Genomic DNA, 17,192 nt, shown 5'->3' on the forward strand with positions numbered 1-17,192 from the left:
TGCCGGAGTGACAGAAACCTAAACCCCCGTTGGTATATCGATGCGGGGAGGGATCGCAGGATCTCAGAGTTTAAGGCTGTGGTTAGATTTATCTTAATTACTTTCTTGTAGTTGCGGATGCTTGCAAGGGGTATAATCACAAGTATGTATTAGTCCTAGGAAGGGCGGTACATTAGCACAGGTTCACCCACACAACACTTATCAAAACAATGAAGATTAATCAGTCTGTATGTAGCGAAAGCACTAGACTAAAATCCCGTGTGTCCTCGAGAACGTTTGGTCATTATAAGTAAACAAACCGGCTTGTCCTTTGTGCTAAAAAGGATTGGGCCACTCGCTGCAATTATTTCTCTCGCATTTTACTTACTCGTACTTTATTCATCTGTTACATCAAAACCCCCTGAATACTTGTTTGTGAGCATTTACAGTGAAACCTTCATCGAAACTGCTTGTCAACACCTTCTGCTCCTCGTTGGGATCGACATTCTTACTTATCGAAGATACTACGATACACCCCCTATACTTGTGGGTCATCACACCTCTTCTGCCACGAGGAGCACCCGGCGCAAGTGGTGTTGGAAGAAGTGAGATAGGTATCCATTAGACCCCTGCGTTTTGGCCGAAAACATTTTAAATAATACATCCTCTAACTTTATCAAGCCACATATGATATCTATTACTCCCTCCGTTGTGAGATTTGGCAAAATTTAAATATATCTAGATACTACATAATATCTAAATAAATTTAATACCTCTATTTATAGACAGAGGTAGTATTTTTTTTAGGGAAGATGACTACTACTTCCTCCGTTTAAATTTAATTGACCTTAGTTGAAATTATTGACGGTTTATTTTATTCTCCCCGCCACGTTCATTAAAATTGAATTACTCCATGGAGGGATGTGACGCCCAGGAACCGGTACCATGAGGATCCCAGCGATCTCGCCGAAATCCGCAAGATATCGATTCTGAGACGCCCTCCGACACGACGTGCGCGACAAATCCCACACGTGATGCCAGAGGAATTAACACGAGCGGTAACATTACAACAGGATTACAATAGAGCCCACAAGTTACATATATTACAACAACGACTCCAATGAGTCAAGATACAAATATACAATACAAAGATCCAAATCATACAGAAAATCGAATACGTCCGACTACGGACAAGATACAAATTGGACTAAGAGTCCTGAAGATAACCAATGGCGTCCATAACCCTGCCCAGGCCAAGCCGGAAGGGTAACCTTGCTAACGTCGTCATCTTGTACCTGTCGAAGTCGGGTCATCGGTTGCCGACAAAGGGGAGGGAACAGAAGAGAAAAAGAAAAGCCAAGGAACGAACTCCGGCACGTACTTAGCGAGACTAGAAATGGCTATGCTCGCCGGGCGAGTATATATATATATATATATATATATATATATATATATATATATATATATATATATATATATATATATATATATATATATATATATATGAAATATTCATACTACACCCGGGTGTAGATACACCCACGCGTGTTTCTCATAATCTAGAGAGTATCTATCATACCGGAGAGTATGTACATGTAGTATGAAGTATATTAGAATATTTTGGTAGTATATATAATACTTTGTAGGCAGTATGTACATTTTTCTACGTAGACTCATTTTTACGTATACATATGTATGTATTTCGGTATATAGTGCAAACTACATGCTCAGTTGCATTTTTTTCCACCAAACTTGGTTTAGAATATCTTAGATATAGTGTAAGAACATACTCAAACCGATAAAGTATGGTACATACTTCCGTATGGTAGTATATGAGACATGGGTGTAGTTACACCCAGGAGTAGGAAGTATTTATCCTATATATATATATATATATATATATATATATATATATATATATATATATATATATATATATATAGGGTTGAACTATTTTGCAACTAGTGCTCAGAATAATATTCTGAGCACCAACCGGCCTTTATAAGGCCCGGTCCGGAAAACAGCCCGAATAACTCACCTTCTACCTAACCACACGCTCAAAAAAAAGCACCCTTCCCCGCGATCCCCACCTCAAAAAAAAAGCCCACGATCCCCAGCTTCTACCTAACCACACGCCGCCGGCCGCCGACCGCCACGAGCGCCGCCGCACCTTGCCCCGCGCACCGCAGCTTCCTTCCTCGCGCGCGGCCGTCCCCTTCCCCGCGCGCCGCCGTCCCCTTCTCCACGCGCCGCCGTCCCCTTCCCCGCGTGCCGCCGGTGCCAGCACCTTCCCCGCGCATCGTTGGCCTCTTGCGCCGCCGGCACCGCCACCTCCCTAGTGGATCGTGGGCATCCTGGGTGCTCCACGCGCTTCCCATCTCTGACCTTCTGCCTCGACGCGCCGCTCTCCTGCTGCCAAATCGAACGGGAACGCCTCAGGTTGAAGGAGGAAAGAGCAGTTCATCTGGAGATACGCCCTCGTCGCCGCTCAGTCTGCAGACACCGGCGCCGCGCTCTAGTCGTCGCAGGTGCGCCTCTGCGGCACCCTGCTACCTGCGGGATCCACTGGTCCTCCTCCGTCGCCTGGTTTCCCGATGCCACAGCCGGTCGCAGGTCGCCGGTCCCCTGCGCCATGGAGGATCCCCGATGCCGCTGCGAAGCCATCGCCACAGTCCGCTCCGAATTCGTTCGTCCACTCGAAGCTGCCCCCTCGAAGCTACCATGTTATTTTATTTTCAAAGCCGCTGCAGCCGCACTTTTGAGGAAGTAAGTTCAGTTGCTTACTCCTGGGCAGAACAAGCACATCATTGTTTCAGTACGAGTACATTTATTTAGCAAAAAATTAACAGTTCCTAGTTCTCCAGCGCTACCCCATGGCTGTGATCTCGCGTTTGGCCCCTCTCGGGCAGCCAGCCGGCTGCTGATGCATCTTCCCTGGTGTTGCACGAGAGGAGCAGCTTGGTCAGTGAACGTTGTATCCTGCATCAACGAGATGGCCAACCGTGGTTTTCTTTCCTTTATTTTTCTTGTTAGCTCAATTCATATCTGCATCGCTCTGAACTTCTGATGAACATGGTTCTATACTTCCTTTGATCATTAGGTAGCTTCTTTTATATGATATGCACTTCTAATTTAATTATTTTTGATCTGAACGTCACTGCGATATAGTGTTATACTTCTGATAATTGTTGATTTGAGCTTCCCTGTGATGCCACAAAGCTTGACACGCCGCAGCTGCAGCCAAGCGATGGAAGCAAGACACTGTTATACGCCGGTGAGGGAGCCAAAGGATGGCTTCTAGGTGCTGGAGTGCGGAGTCAGTAGGAGGACGCACGAGGCTGCTGCCATGGGTAAAGCTTTGATGAACCAAGAGCCCCCTGTTGCAGCAGCACGCATGAAGTTCTATCGCCTGCTACTATAACACAGAGCAAAAGCGAAGCTTCTGCTGCTACTCGGATTGGCTGAGTTTGATTTGCTTGTTCGGATTGATTTGCTGATATTGAAATATAGTTGTGTGCATATGAAAGGAGAGAAAAGATTGGTAGAGATATGCATAGTGATGTAGGGATATTATCTAGGCCCATAGAGTCGAGTTTAGAGAAAATGATCAAGATGAAAAGTCTAGCTTTCCTAGTGCTATCGTGCACTTGCTTGTATTTTGCTGAAACAATCTGGTGCGTGAGCTGCTGTGCACTAGGGCTGAAAGAAAGAAGAAAAAAGACTAGATAGGCACGATTGGGTTCACATGAAAAAGACTTATGTGTTTCTCCTCATCCCCTCTCTAATCTCTGTTAATCTAGGAGTTCACAGTTTTTTATCTTGGAACTGATAGCACCTCTGCTTATTCGCAGAAAGTACAAGTTTTCTAGGTTGGACAGTACAAGCTTATTTTTAGTACAGTATAGAAAACACACAAGCCTCCATTCATTTGGGAAGTCAACGCTAGCCATCGAAGCAGCTCAATTGATTTTAGATTGAAAGTATGTAGGTAGCCATGGAAGTAGCTCGGTTCATTTTATTTTTAGGTGTGGCGAGAGACTTGGCAGCTGCACTCGAACACATATGCAGTATAAACGTGTCGCTCATGTTGTCCCGCGTTACAGATATGCTCGCTCGGCTGTGTAAAAGTAACGCTAAACATAGATAAAACAAGTACGAGCAAGCTGTCCATGAAGTACTCATTCATCCGTAGTTTGAACAAGTTATAAAAATAATTCTTCATAGTGTATAGTTCAAATAAATTTTTGTCGAGTTTCTGAAAAATGATTAAAATGCATAAACAAAACGGTGACCCGTGAGGAAGTACTCATATTTGCAGGCGCGAAGTAGACAAAAGTGGGAAGTATAAGAATTAATGTTTTGAAAAAAAACTATAGGAATAGAAAGTACACATCCACGTTGGGAAAATGTGCAACATTAAATAAAAAAAAATAACGCGGCCCCTTCCCCGCCTCGTGACACTCTCCTCCCCGCCCGACCCACTCATCGCCGACCTCCCTCCATCCCGACTCCCCCGTCGTCCCTGATGTGCTTTCGCCGCCGCCTCGTGTAGGTCCTCTACCGGCCCCGTGAAGGCCCGACACGGCGCCAGAGCGGGTCTGCCGCTCGCGCCCCTGTGAGTCCGCCACCGCGCGTACGCCCATGCGAGTCCGCTGAAGCCGCCCCCACCACCCTGCCTGCATTTTGAGTGAAGTACTTGACTTAATTACGAAAAGTACAATATTTTAGAAAAAATATTTAATGCGGGTAGTTCAACCTTGCCAGCTAGGCAGTTCAAACTTGCAATATAGGCAGCTCAATCTTGCTTAGAGCAGGCAGCTCAACCTTGCAAAGGGCAGCCAACTCAACCTCTCAAGTGAGGAAGCTCAACCTTCATAGGGTAGGCAGTTCAACCTTGGCAGGCACGCAGGTAGGAAGTTCAACATTTCTTAAAACCGTGTCGGGCAGTTCAAGCTCATTGGATGAGCAGTGCAAGCTCATGTCAATGGGCAGTTCAATGCTCTGTTTTTTGCGGGGCGGAAATCAATTGTGCAAATCTCATCGGTTTGATCACTCACCACCTCAATAGTTGGCACCAAAAACATTCACCAAGAAGTACTCAAGGCAATATCATAAAGTACATAACTTCGCTCTCCGGAAGTACATGGGCGACGTAAAGTGAAGATAAAAAAATCAACATGAAGAACACATAGTACACGTCGAGGAATACTTGACGCTGAGAGGTACACCCATTCGGCACGACCAAGACACCCACTTAATATAAGAAGTACAAGAAAACCAAAATGTACAAAAAAACAAAAGAATCCCATCGTCCGTAGGAAAGTTCAAGTACTTGAGGCTGAGAAGTAAAACCATTCGGTGCGAGCAGTGCACCCAGTTAAGATAGGAAATACGAGAAAACTGACTAAAAACAAATGCAAAAAAATAATAATCACGTAATCCACGGAGAAGTACAAGAAGTGCTTCCGAGAAGTACAAGCGCCTACTACACGAAGTACAAGCGGTGACTAGGGATGTACAAAGTGTCCAAAATAATCCCATGATTGATGTACAAGCGGCAACGAGAAGTACAACCATTCAACACGAGTAGTACAACCACTTAATATAGGAAACAAGAAAACCGACAAAATTCAAATGTAGAAAAAACTAAATAATCCCATCATCTGCGAGGAAGTACGAGCAGTGATTCCAAGAAGTGCAGGCGGAGACAACAGGAAGTTCAAGCCGTAATTACATGAATTAAAAGTGTTCAAAGAAAATACCCTCACATAAGTTCACATAGCAAAAAAACAATAATAATCCCATCACCCGTAAGGAAGTTCATATACTTGACAATGAGAAGTACAACCATTCGACACGAGCAACACACCCACTTAATATATGAAGTACAAGAAACCCGACAAAGTCCAAATGTAGGAAAAAACAAAATAATCCCGTTATCTGCAAAGAAGTACGAGCAGTGGTTCCGAGAAGTACAGGCGGAGACAACGGGAAGTACAAGCTGTAATTACATCAAGAAAATACCCCCACATAAGTTCACATAGCAACATTGTGAAGTTCAAATATTAGGATCCAAGAAGTACAAAATCTCTTAAATAGAATATAGGAACAATCTAAAATTATCATTTCGAAGCACACATGCTAGTTTTTATAAAACACACTAGTATCAAAACATTTCCAGGAAGTACAACCACGAAGGCCAGAAAGTACAAGGACATGTCGCGGGAAGTTCAGATGTGCGTGGTTGTGCTGAGCATTTTGTGTGGCCATGGACCTCAAACGGACACCGTATGAGAAACGTATAGTCATTTTACTAAACACTTTTGTGAAACAGCGCTAAGAAGTACAACCGCATTTCCCTAGAAGTGCAAGTTCGTGTCGAGGGAAGTTCAATGCTCTGTTTTTACGGGGCGGAAATCTATTGTTCAAATCTCATCGATTTGATCAGCAAACACTTCAATCATTGTCACCAAAAGCTTTATATGGTAGAGTATATGTCTAATTTCATTACTACAACATTTTACAACAAATAAATGGATCTAATTTATCAAATTCAAATCGTTATCCCATAAAATATAACGGAAACATGATTTCAAAACTTCTAAAATTATTTTCAAATCGTTCGGAGTTGGCAAAAATGGTAGATACGAAAAAGATGCGCCATTTTGAGACCTTTCCAACCGTATATCATTTCATTGTTTAACTATACCGCATGAAAATCGCGGGGAAAATCATTCGGTGCCCGTCACATAAAACGGGCGGACAGTAATTCGAGTTTTTCTAATAAACTGTAAGGAATTAGAGAAAATAATTGGAATAAGAAAGTTGCGCCTAGTCCATAGCTTTCCAACGCCATATCATTTGCATCATTCCGACAAACGGTTGAAACAAATCATCCAAATTATTGTCCGCCCGTTTTTAAGTACGTCCGAATTTCGGTATTTTCAAAATGATTCAAAAACTGTGAGGATTCTGAAAAAACGTAAAACATAAAAAAGTTGCGCAATTTCATTATCTATCCAACGGTATATCATTTGTACATTTCTGATAAGCGATTCGAAAATCAAACTAAAAGTTCGTTTTCTGGCCATATAGAAGCGTTTTCGTATTTTTAAAATTAAATTTAAACCGTGCTTAATCTGCGAAAGTTGTGAACATGAAAAAGTTGCGGCTTTTCATTATCTATCCAACGGTATATCATTTGCACAGTTCCGACAAATGGTTGGGAAATACAAAGTAGAATCAGTAGCTCTGAAGAGAATGGGAAGTTCAGGTATGTTCGACAGAAAGGTCAACCATGTTCTCCGGGAAGTACAACCTTGTGTCCAGGGAAGTTCAAGTCGGTGCTCAGAATATTATTCTGCAACTGGTTGCAGAATAGTGCTGGTATATATATATATATATATATATATATATCGCCTAGGGCAATATGGTAGGTTTAGCGGCAGCAAAACTATAACCAATAGAGACACACTACAACATCCGTCTACTCAGATAAGATAAGAGGGCGCATAAGGTAACAGGTAAAATACTACACAAACATAACCCAGCCAAATACACATATCCCCTTCAAAAAAGCGAAGAGGCAATGTAAAAGGCACTCAACGGTGGACAAGTTTTATTAGATATCGGTTGTAGTAATGCTATATTACTAATCAATTTATTATCAGATTATTAACAACAAGTATAAGGTGCAAGTTGTTCTATGATCAAGCTATACAATTCCATATCGTCCATAACCGCGGACACGGCTTATCGATAAGATGTACACCCTGCAGGGGTTGCCCAAATGTAACCATACGCATGCTCGACCCACTTACGACAGGTGGATGTCTCACAACAAGACCGTTCCCAGTTCAACAAGAAAGTCTAGGGGGGCCACCGACTAAGCTACCCGTAACGAAGTCCGACCGCACTCCGAAGCGGACTCAGGGTTTGCGACGGCGGCTAGGCATGCGAACCACATGCTTCGCTAAACCTCCCGCGGGGTACAGTACAGAATATAAACACCCGAAGGCAACAGTAAGTAAAGCATGGCATACATGGCATAGGCAAATAAAACCAAGGTTGTGCCCCCCTTTTCAACTGACTTGAGAAAATGTAAAGGGTGAGGGGGGGTCCCAATAATCGTCCCCACGTACGGGTAGAGCGCTCAATCTCGGAACAGATAACAAGAACTCGGGTCCTAGGGGACATTAGCGAGTCAAAGTTCCGATGCTTTCGCAAAGGGGCTCACAGATGCCTCTACTTACAATTTTAGTTGTTAACAAATAAGTAAAGCATGTTTATCTCCAAGAACTGATATAGCATGTGATAACCTCCCAATAACCCAACATATCCCGATATCAGATCGAGATAACAACAGAGCCTAAACACGCCTACGACTCGCAAGGCTCAAACATCAAGCAACGACTATGGGTGAGGAATGATACATATAGGATAATTATGGTAAACAAGTGGAATAGGACACGTGACTCGATAAAGAATCGCAACATAAAGATAGCAATGCGAGGGAGAGTGTAAAATAGGTGAAGAGAGAGGGCTCGCATGTGGAAAGCTGCAGAAGAACTTGTCGGAGAACTCGTCGTATCTCACATCAACACTTCGTGATCCTATCCGGAAAGAAGCAAATGCTGGAACACACAACGTATGCAAGTCTTACAACTACGGATAAAGAAGATCCAGCATGATCAAGATGATATGCATGACATGGCAGATATGGTGCGATGCAACTTAACCATATTAATCGGAGTCGGAACCCCGGACAAACAAATTAGAGTTGGAGTTGCATTTTCTACCGGCAAAGTTAAGTGGTTGTTAGCATGGCATAGCATGGCAAGGGTGCGCTACTTCAAATTTAAGCGGAGCGGGGAAAACCCTAGTCGGTGTCCGAAATACTCCGCATATATTTAAGGTGGACATGCATAACTATCAACGCGTGACATGATGCGAGATGCAAACGAGATGAATGGATGGCATATTCATGTTCAGTGCATTTTTCTGATCAAAATTCATATATAACATTTTTTAATTGGAGTTACCAATTAAAAGTTATTAACAAAATAGTATTTGGTATTTAAAATAGAAAAATAGTATTTGTTTAATTAGAAAAAGGGTTTAGTTTTAATTTTAGAAAAGGGAAGGACCCCGGGTTGGTTTGAATTAGTTACAGGGGTTTTCGTTAAAAGAACAGAGGGAGGGGTTGCGGGTCGAGGAATTAGAACATGCAGGGGCCTGGACGCAAAATCGTCCAGATCCAGATCGGAGAGGATTTCTCACCAGATAGAGAGCTACCCGGGTGAATGACAGGTGGGGCCCGAGCGACGAGGTGGATGCCATGCTGGCGAAGCGTGCGGGGCGCACGGAAGATGCTCGATGCGTTGCGCGTTCCAGAGGACGTGGTCACCGTGGCGGCGCGGATGCGCGTGGTCGATGCCGAGCGTCCCTGTATGCGCGCGGGTGTGCGTTGGGCGCCTCTCGTTGGCACGAACCAGATGGAGGCGGTGCTGTCGTCGGGGACCATCGGAGAGCTCGCCGGCGGCGGTGTTCTGTGGAGGTCTAACTCTTATGCAAGTCTTATTGATGCTTGCCTTGAAAGTATTATTCATGAAAAGTCTTTGCTATATGATTCAGTTGTTTACTCATTGTCTTCACCATTGCTTCGAATCGCTGCATTCATCTCATATGCTTTACAATAGTATTGATCAATAGATTATGATAGCATGTCACTTAAGAAATTATCTTTGTTATCGTTTACCTACTCGAGGGCGAGTAGGAACTAAGCTTAGGGATGCTTGATACGTCTCAAACGTATCTATAATTTCTTATGTTCCATGCTACTTTTATGATGATACTCACATGTTTTATACACATTATATGTCATTATTATGCATTTTCCGGCACTAACCTATTGACGAGATGCCGAAGAGCCGATTGCTTGTTTTACGCTGTTTTTGGTTTGAGAAATCCTAGTAAGGAAATATTCTCGGAATTGGACGAAATCAACGCCTAGGGTCTTATTTTTCCACGAAGCTTCCAGAAGACCGAGGGAGATACGAAGTGGGGCCACGAGGCGACGCCACACTAGGGCCGCGCGGCCCAGGCCCTGGCCGCGCGGCCCTGTTGTGTGGGTCCCTCGCGTCGCCCCTAAACCTACCCTTCCGCATACTTGAAGCCTTCGTCGCGAATACCCCAGTACCGAGAGCCACGATACGGGAAACCTTCCAGAGACGCCGCCGCCGCCAATCCCATCTCGGGGGATTCAGGAGATCGCCTCCGGCACCCTGCCGGAGAGGGGAATCATCTCCCGGAGGTCTCTTCATCACCATGATCGCCTTCGGATCGATGTGTGAGTAGTTCACCCCTGGACTATGGGTCCATAGCAGTAGCTAGATGGTTGTCTTCTCCTCATTGTGCTATCATGATTGATCTTGTGAGCTGCCTATCATGATCAAGATCATCTATTTGTAATGCTACATGTTGTGTTTGTTGGGATCCGATGAATATTGAATACTATGTCAAGTTGATTATCAATCTATCATATATGTTGTTTATGTTCTTGCATGCTCCCCGTTGCTAGTAGAGGCTCTGGCCAAGTTGATACTTGTGACTCCAAGAGGGAGTATTTATGCTCGATAGTGGGTTCATGCCTCCATTGAATCTGGGACAGTGACAGAAAGTTCTAAGGTTGTGGATGTGCTGTTGCCACTATGGATAAATGTCAACACCCGGATTTTTAAGTCCAGATGCCTATTATGCCATACATCGCAATCCCAGGAATATTGTTGTTGCGAGACATAATAGTTGAATATCATAGAGTCATCATTTATTACAACACATAATCGTCTTACAAAGGTAGATCACATGATCCCAAAATTACAATAGTAGTTGATCTATCGATCAACGAACATCACAAATAGCGGAAGCGAAGTAGTAGTGGCTATCTAATCCACAGGCCAACGCTTGACGTCAGGAGCGGTCCTAGTTGTCGTAGACGTCATGTTGTCCATCTTCCTCGTACTGCTGTTCACCTTCATAGTCTGGCCATTTGAATAGCCAGGGACAAAGCCATGAGTACTTTTAAAGTACTCGCAAACTAATACTAGCGTAAGCACTATCAACTATAGTAAGGGGGTGCTAAGCTCTAAGTTTATTTGCATAAAGCCAAGTTTATTTCATAAACATTTAGAAAAGACTCTTCATTTGCTAAACTAACTCAAGTGGGAACATCGGTGTCATTCCCACAACTCTGTTGTGATTCAATTTAAAGTCACCATTCACCTTTCAAATTCAAGTCACAAGTATGTCACATTTTTGAAAATGGTCCGATGACGGAACAAGTATGGCCTTTCCAACCGTCCATAACCGTGGACACGGCTATTCGAATAGTTCTACACTCTGCGGAGGTCGTACACTTGTGCCACAATATTTGCAATAATCCGTCAGGGTTAACTGGCCCTGATTTACCATACTCCGTATGCGGACTACCAACCATAACCTTTCACTTACATACTCTAGTATAGGCACCTCTCCCCATGAGCTTGGCCTCCCGGTGAAAACCGCAGTCAACCCGGGAACTGCACAGGGCTTGGGCCGGACATTCACCTCATTCCACGTCATATCGCATCGTTTTGTTTGTTGTGGAGGCAGCCCTCGGCCTAACCCCGATGACGCTTGTTTAGAGGGAACCCATACTAAAGCACATAAATTTCTAGTTAAGCCCTTACACATATTGGGTATTGTGGGGGTACTTTCAAATTGGAATGGTATCGCATCCGAACCCAACCATCAGTTTTTGTAAAATTCACCAAGTCATTCACCAGTCATATTCACCTTCAAAATCTTTCAATAGAATGACTCATCATTCCAAGGTTTTTCAAAGTCATTTTATTTCACATGATCCCTTCTAGAGTAGTCAATTCTATTGGTTTAGCACTAGCAACTAGTCATGAGGGGTGCTAACTAGCTTGTCTTGCTCTAGGCTAACTTTGATGCTCTTGTTCTACTCTATATCTAAACCAAGTGAAACATGAATCAAAAAGGTAAAATTTGATAAACAAAATTTAGAAAAAGCTTGTAAAGTAAAAACTTGGGATAGGAGCATTAAGCATAAAGTAAAAATATTGGTGCCTTGCTCTGGTAGAGCTTTGCACAAGGGAACCTTGCAAGAGTGTTAGCTTGCCTTGATTGGTGAGGTGATCAAAGTTTTCTGGCTCTTCCTCCTGGTAGAATACCTCCTCCTCTTGGTAGTCTCCGGTACTAGCGTCTAAAAACGAATACGAGGATACAATCACCAAACAATACTTAAGTACTCTTAATTAGCCTTAATGGCTCACTCAAATGATCTAGCATCACTACTTAACATTTATTCTCAAATTATGCTAGGGTTTCTTTATTTCATATTCGGAAAATAATTTCCTCTCATTGAAAATTGAAATTAGGGTTTCTCTTGATTTGGAGAAATAATTTCCTCTCATTGAATCTTCTTAAGATTTAATCTTCTCAAATAACCAGGGATGATCCCATGTTGACCAAGTTCAACACTTCACACTTAGTATTTGAGACAAGTGATTTAAATGAGATTCATCATCTCATGTGATTTAAATAACTAGTGCAATTTAAATACTATTTTGATTTAAATTCTACAAGTGAGCAAGTATGAACCTAAGCATTTAAAGGTCAACACATTACTTCATATCACTGGTGAGAATGATTTAAATGAGGTGCTACACCTCATAGATTTAAATTCTAAAATTTGGATATAGTTTAAATGGGCTAGTATTGACTACATAGCCAATATTTTGCTTCTAGCCCATGATCATGAACAGTAACCATATCATATTTTTACATAATCAATTAGAGTTTGTTAAATGTGAATTATTGCAATTGGATTCACTTCAAAATTCAAATTGGTTGATTTTTAAGATTTATTTGAATACTGAAAAGTGTCTGTTTTGTTAATTTTGCTATTCAAAATCTACAAAACATATGAGGTTGAATCCAGTGGGATTGGTTAGATAATTTCTTAGACTTTCTAATAATATAAAGTTTGTCCAAAATGGTGCAGTAGTTTGACATTTATTCATTTTTGAATGGGGCACCAGTATTTGAAATTTTGATGAAACAATTAAACGAGATTTGAAATGGTGGGCTGCGCGGGAAAAGCCTACGGGCCCAAACGGTTTCAAACGGCGAGGCACGGCCCAGCGAGCACAGGCCAGTGTGAGTGGGCCGCCTGACGAGGTGGGGTCCATGTGTAAGTGACTTATTTTCTTACCGAATCGGTATGCGATGATGACCGTCGGATCAGGAGAGGATCGCACGGCCGTGGTTCTTCTTCTTCTCCGGCGAGAGGAGGGCGTGCTGGCGACGAGAGGTAGGGGTCGGGGGAGCGTCCCGGGCCGCCGGCGGTCGAGGGAGAGGGGCGAGGCGTCGTTGGCGAGGACGAAGAGGCCCCCGGTACAGCTGGCGGAGCTCGGGGCGACTCCGAGCGATGTAGAGGATCCGCGGGCTCCGGCGACTGCGAGCTCGCAATTGGAGCTCCTCCGGCGATGGTTGGTGAAATTGGCTGGTGGAGGAGGCTCAGTGAAGAGAGGGAAGTGGATGGTGTGCAGATAGAAGGAGCCGATCGTCTCCATTTATAGTGTTGAGAGGTGGCCGCGGGGTGCCGAGAGGGGTCGTCCATGGCGCCGGCGTCGGGGAGCGATGAAGGGGCAATCTAGGGGGCGCGTAGCGTTGCGGTCATCCGAGGGGTGCTAGTGAGCTTGACGGCACGGTTAAAGGGGGTCCGAGGCGGGCCGGCGATGATGGCGTCCGTGCAGTACCGTGGCGGCAGGGAGTTGATCATGGCGAGGGCTAGGGTGCTTCCGCGAGCCAGTGGGCGTGTCCAGGAGGGTACGGGTGGGGTGGTGATGGCGCGTGCAAGAGGGCAAGGCGAGGGGAGGACGAGGGCGTGCTGGCGAGTGGTGTACTGCGGCGTCCAGGGTTGTGTCGGGGCGCGGTCACCGCGTGCGCTGGCACGTCCTGGGCTTGTCCGGGCGCGTTTGTTCCGGCCGCGTCGTGGCTTGGAGAGCTAGGGCAGGGTACAGGCGTGCTCGGGGAGGCTCGGTGATGCTCCAGGACAAGGTGAGAGGGGAGGTGAGGGCCAGAGATGATTAGAGAGAGGGTGGCCGGCATGGGTACGGCATGGCCAAAGTGCTGCCCTCTCCCCACTTTAATCGAAGGGAGCAAGTACATGCACTGATGCAGGGGATGCAGGAGGTCACAATGATCACAAACCAAAAGTGGTTTAGTCCAAAATCTGGTGGATAATAGCTAGTCTCATATTTCCAAAAAGTTGCCAGCAAGGTGTTTGATCAAATGCCCGCAAGAGAAAATTATTTAAATTTCGAAATTCTTTTTGGTGAATCTCTTTTATATAATTAGAGTGAGGTATTGGTGGTGTTGGCACTCAATTTGACAAAGATTTGTAAGTTTTCAAATTTGGGGTTATCTTCTCATAATTTCAAAGTCTCCACTTGTCAAAATCATACTCGGTCAACCTGGTCAACATTAGCATGTGTGGTCAACATGAAAGTTGTTCACCATCACTTGGTCTTGGATGACATGACTTTGGTTGACCAAGGTTAGTTGAGAAATCAGAAGAAAAATTGGTGCAAAGTGGGGAAGAAAATAAAATTGGGACATGTGACCATTATCACATGTATGTGAGTTTTGAATTTTCCTTTGATTTGATTTTGGTTTCTTTGTGTCAATTGTGTTTGTTTTTTATATATAAGAGTTTTACCACCAATGGCACAAGCCAAAGTGGCCTTGGTTGAGGTTTTGCAAAAAGGGCTAAGTGTGTGTGAGTGAAAAAATGATATTTTCTCACATTCTCATTTCTCTCCATTTGATTTTGGTTTCATTGATGCAATTGTGTTAGTTTATCATATTGAAGCTTTTTAGAAGCAAGGGAGCAAGCAATTAGGGCTTTGGTGAAGGATTTGCATTTTGGCATGTGGTGTATGTGAGGGAATTTTGGGGATTTTCTTACTATGTGAATTCTCTCCATTTGATTTGACTTTGGTTGACTCTAATGTGGTTCTTATCAGTTTAGAAACATTTTCCAATCATTGAAACCAATTCAAATGGTCTTGTTCAAAGATTTGCAAATTTGGCCTTAATACATAAGAGATGAGGTGTCACTTTTTACTAAACTTGTAAATGGTTGATCTTGCTTCACTTGGACATGGGTTAGGGTCAATTTAGTGTTATAATAGGTTGAGAGATGGTTTCCCAACATTTGGTCAAGGTTTAGAGTCATAGGGCAAAAATTGGTGAAATGGCTATGTGTCACATAAGCTTCTATGCATATGTTGCATTTTATTTTAGATTTGACTTGGCTTGACTCAATTGGTGTGGTTGAGTGTTGAAATGGTATATAGGAGTGATCCAACCATTCACAACAAGTCCTAGGGTCAATCTTCTCAAATTCACAAATTTGCTAATTTACTCACATATGCCTCTATGGCATTTTTAGATTCTTTTTATTTTCTTTAGAAACAAATTGAATTAGGTTTGATAGGTACTAGGTATGGTGTATGAAGGTTTTCCAAATCTCTAAGCAAAGTAGAAAAGCATAGGGTAAGGTTTTATAATTATAGCCATAGGCACGCCTTTTTCTTATTTAATTTCCTTTTATTTTATTTTAACTAGGATGAGGAAAAGAGGTGTGAGGTTTAGGGTTTTTAGAGTACTTCAAACTACTATAACAATCAATCATGGCAATAGAACAAGAATTAAACAAGATCACTATGTATCATACTTCATTTAATAAAAGTTTTTGTTGGTTCCAAAATTTGGAACTAGGGGAAATTCATTTGTTTTGTTTTGAAATTTTTGGGATGTTACAAACCCTTCCCCCTTAAACAAATCTCGTCCCGAGATTTTAAGAAAAGTTAGGTTCCTAAGAGAGATTGAGCATTTTATTAACAGGAAGACATACTTGGCATGGTCTCGGGGTGCTTCCGAGCTTCGATGCAGATCATGTGGTAGAGGCGGCCGTTTTTGTTGTTCTGGTTCCTCCTACCGGCAAAACGACGCTGTTGCTGGGCAGGTGCAGCGGTGTTGGCGGCAATCTTGGCAAGCTTCTTGGGGCACTCATTGGAGTAGTGGCCCACAACTCCACATTCATAGCAGTTGATTGTGGACTTGTCCTTGGGGTTGACGGGGGTGGCATTGCTTCCTGTCCTTGGGGCAGTATTGGTGTTGTTGTTGTTTCCATTGTTGTTGCTGTTGTTGGGGTGGTTGTTGTTATTGTTGCTGTTGTTGTTGTTGTTGCCTCCGGGCTTCGGGGGTCCTCCGTTGTTGTTGGCGTAGTTGGGGCGATAAGTCTGAGCAGATGGCCTGTTGTTTCTGGGGGTGAATCCTCCAGAGGAGTTGTTGCGGTACTTCTGGGTATGGTGGGGTCCACTCTGGTTCATCATTCTGCGTTTGCGGTTCTCATTGGCCTGATGCAGCTTTCCTTCCATCTGTATGGCTGAGTCCACTAGGGCCTCCAAGTCAGCGAACGGAATGTTCACTAACACAGTTTGCATCTCGTCATGCAGTCCGTTCAGAAATCTTTCCTTCCTCTTCTCGTTGGTGTCGGTCTCATCCGGGGCGTACCTTGACAGAGTAAGAAACCTGTCGCGGTATTCTACCACCGACATCCTTCCTTGTTTGAGTTCACGGAACTCGTCTCTCATCTTCTTGATCAGTCCTTGGGGCACATGGTACTTGCTGAACTTCAGCTTGAAGTCTTCCCATGTCATCATCTGTCCCGCATTCATTGCACGGGCACTTGTCCACCAGGCTCGGCAGGTCCCGACGAGTAGTGGGTGGCGAACAGTACTTTTCTCGTGGCTTCTACTCCCGCAACTTCAAGGTTGTTCTCCATGGTCCGGAGCCGGTCATCGGCATCAAGGGGCTCTTCGGTCTTGTTGAATACCGGAGGGTTGGTGTGCTGAAAGTTCTTCGAGCTTTGATCCAGGGTGATCATTGTTTCCGTGGCCTTGATTGTTCTGAGCTATCACGTTGCAAGTGCAGCTATGTTGGCTTGGCGTTCAGCTCTCTCGACTTCTCGGTCTCGCCATCATTGTCCGCAGCAGCTTGCATCATGGCATCCTGGGTGGTGTTGCGGGTTGGTGGGGCCATCTGAACATTGAGGTAGATGATAAGGTAAGAGGGAAATT

The 17,192-nt window shown here is 44.0% G+C and overlaps 1 long non-coding RNA gene across 1 annotated transcript; it reads left to right on the forward strand.

The window, feature by feature from the left end:
• The first annotated feature begins 2,271 nt into the window (after positions 1–2,271).
• On the forward strand, positions 2,272–3,752 carry LOC124667771. Its single transcript, XR_006991398.1, has 2 exons — positions 2,272–2,745; positions 2,844–3,752. It is a non-coding gene; the product is annotated as an uncharacterized LOC124667771 (long non-coding RNA).
• The last annotated feature ends 13,440 nt before the right edge of the window (positions 3,753–17,192 follow it).

Source organism: Lolium rigidum, chromosome 6 (assembly GCF_022539505.1).
Source record: "Lolium rigidum isolate FL_2022 chromosome 6, APGP_CSIRO_Lrig_0.1, whole genome shotgun sequence".
Classification (NCBI taxonomy): Eukaryota; Viridiplantae; Streptophyta; class Magnoliopsida; order Poales; family Poaceae; genus Lolium; species Lolium rigidum.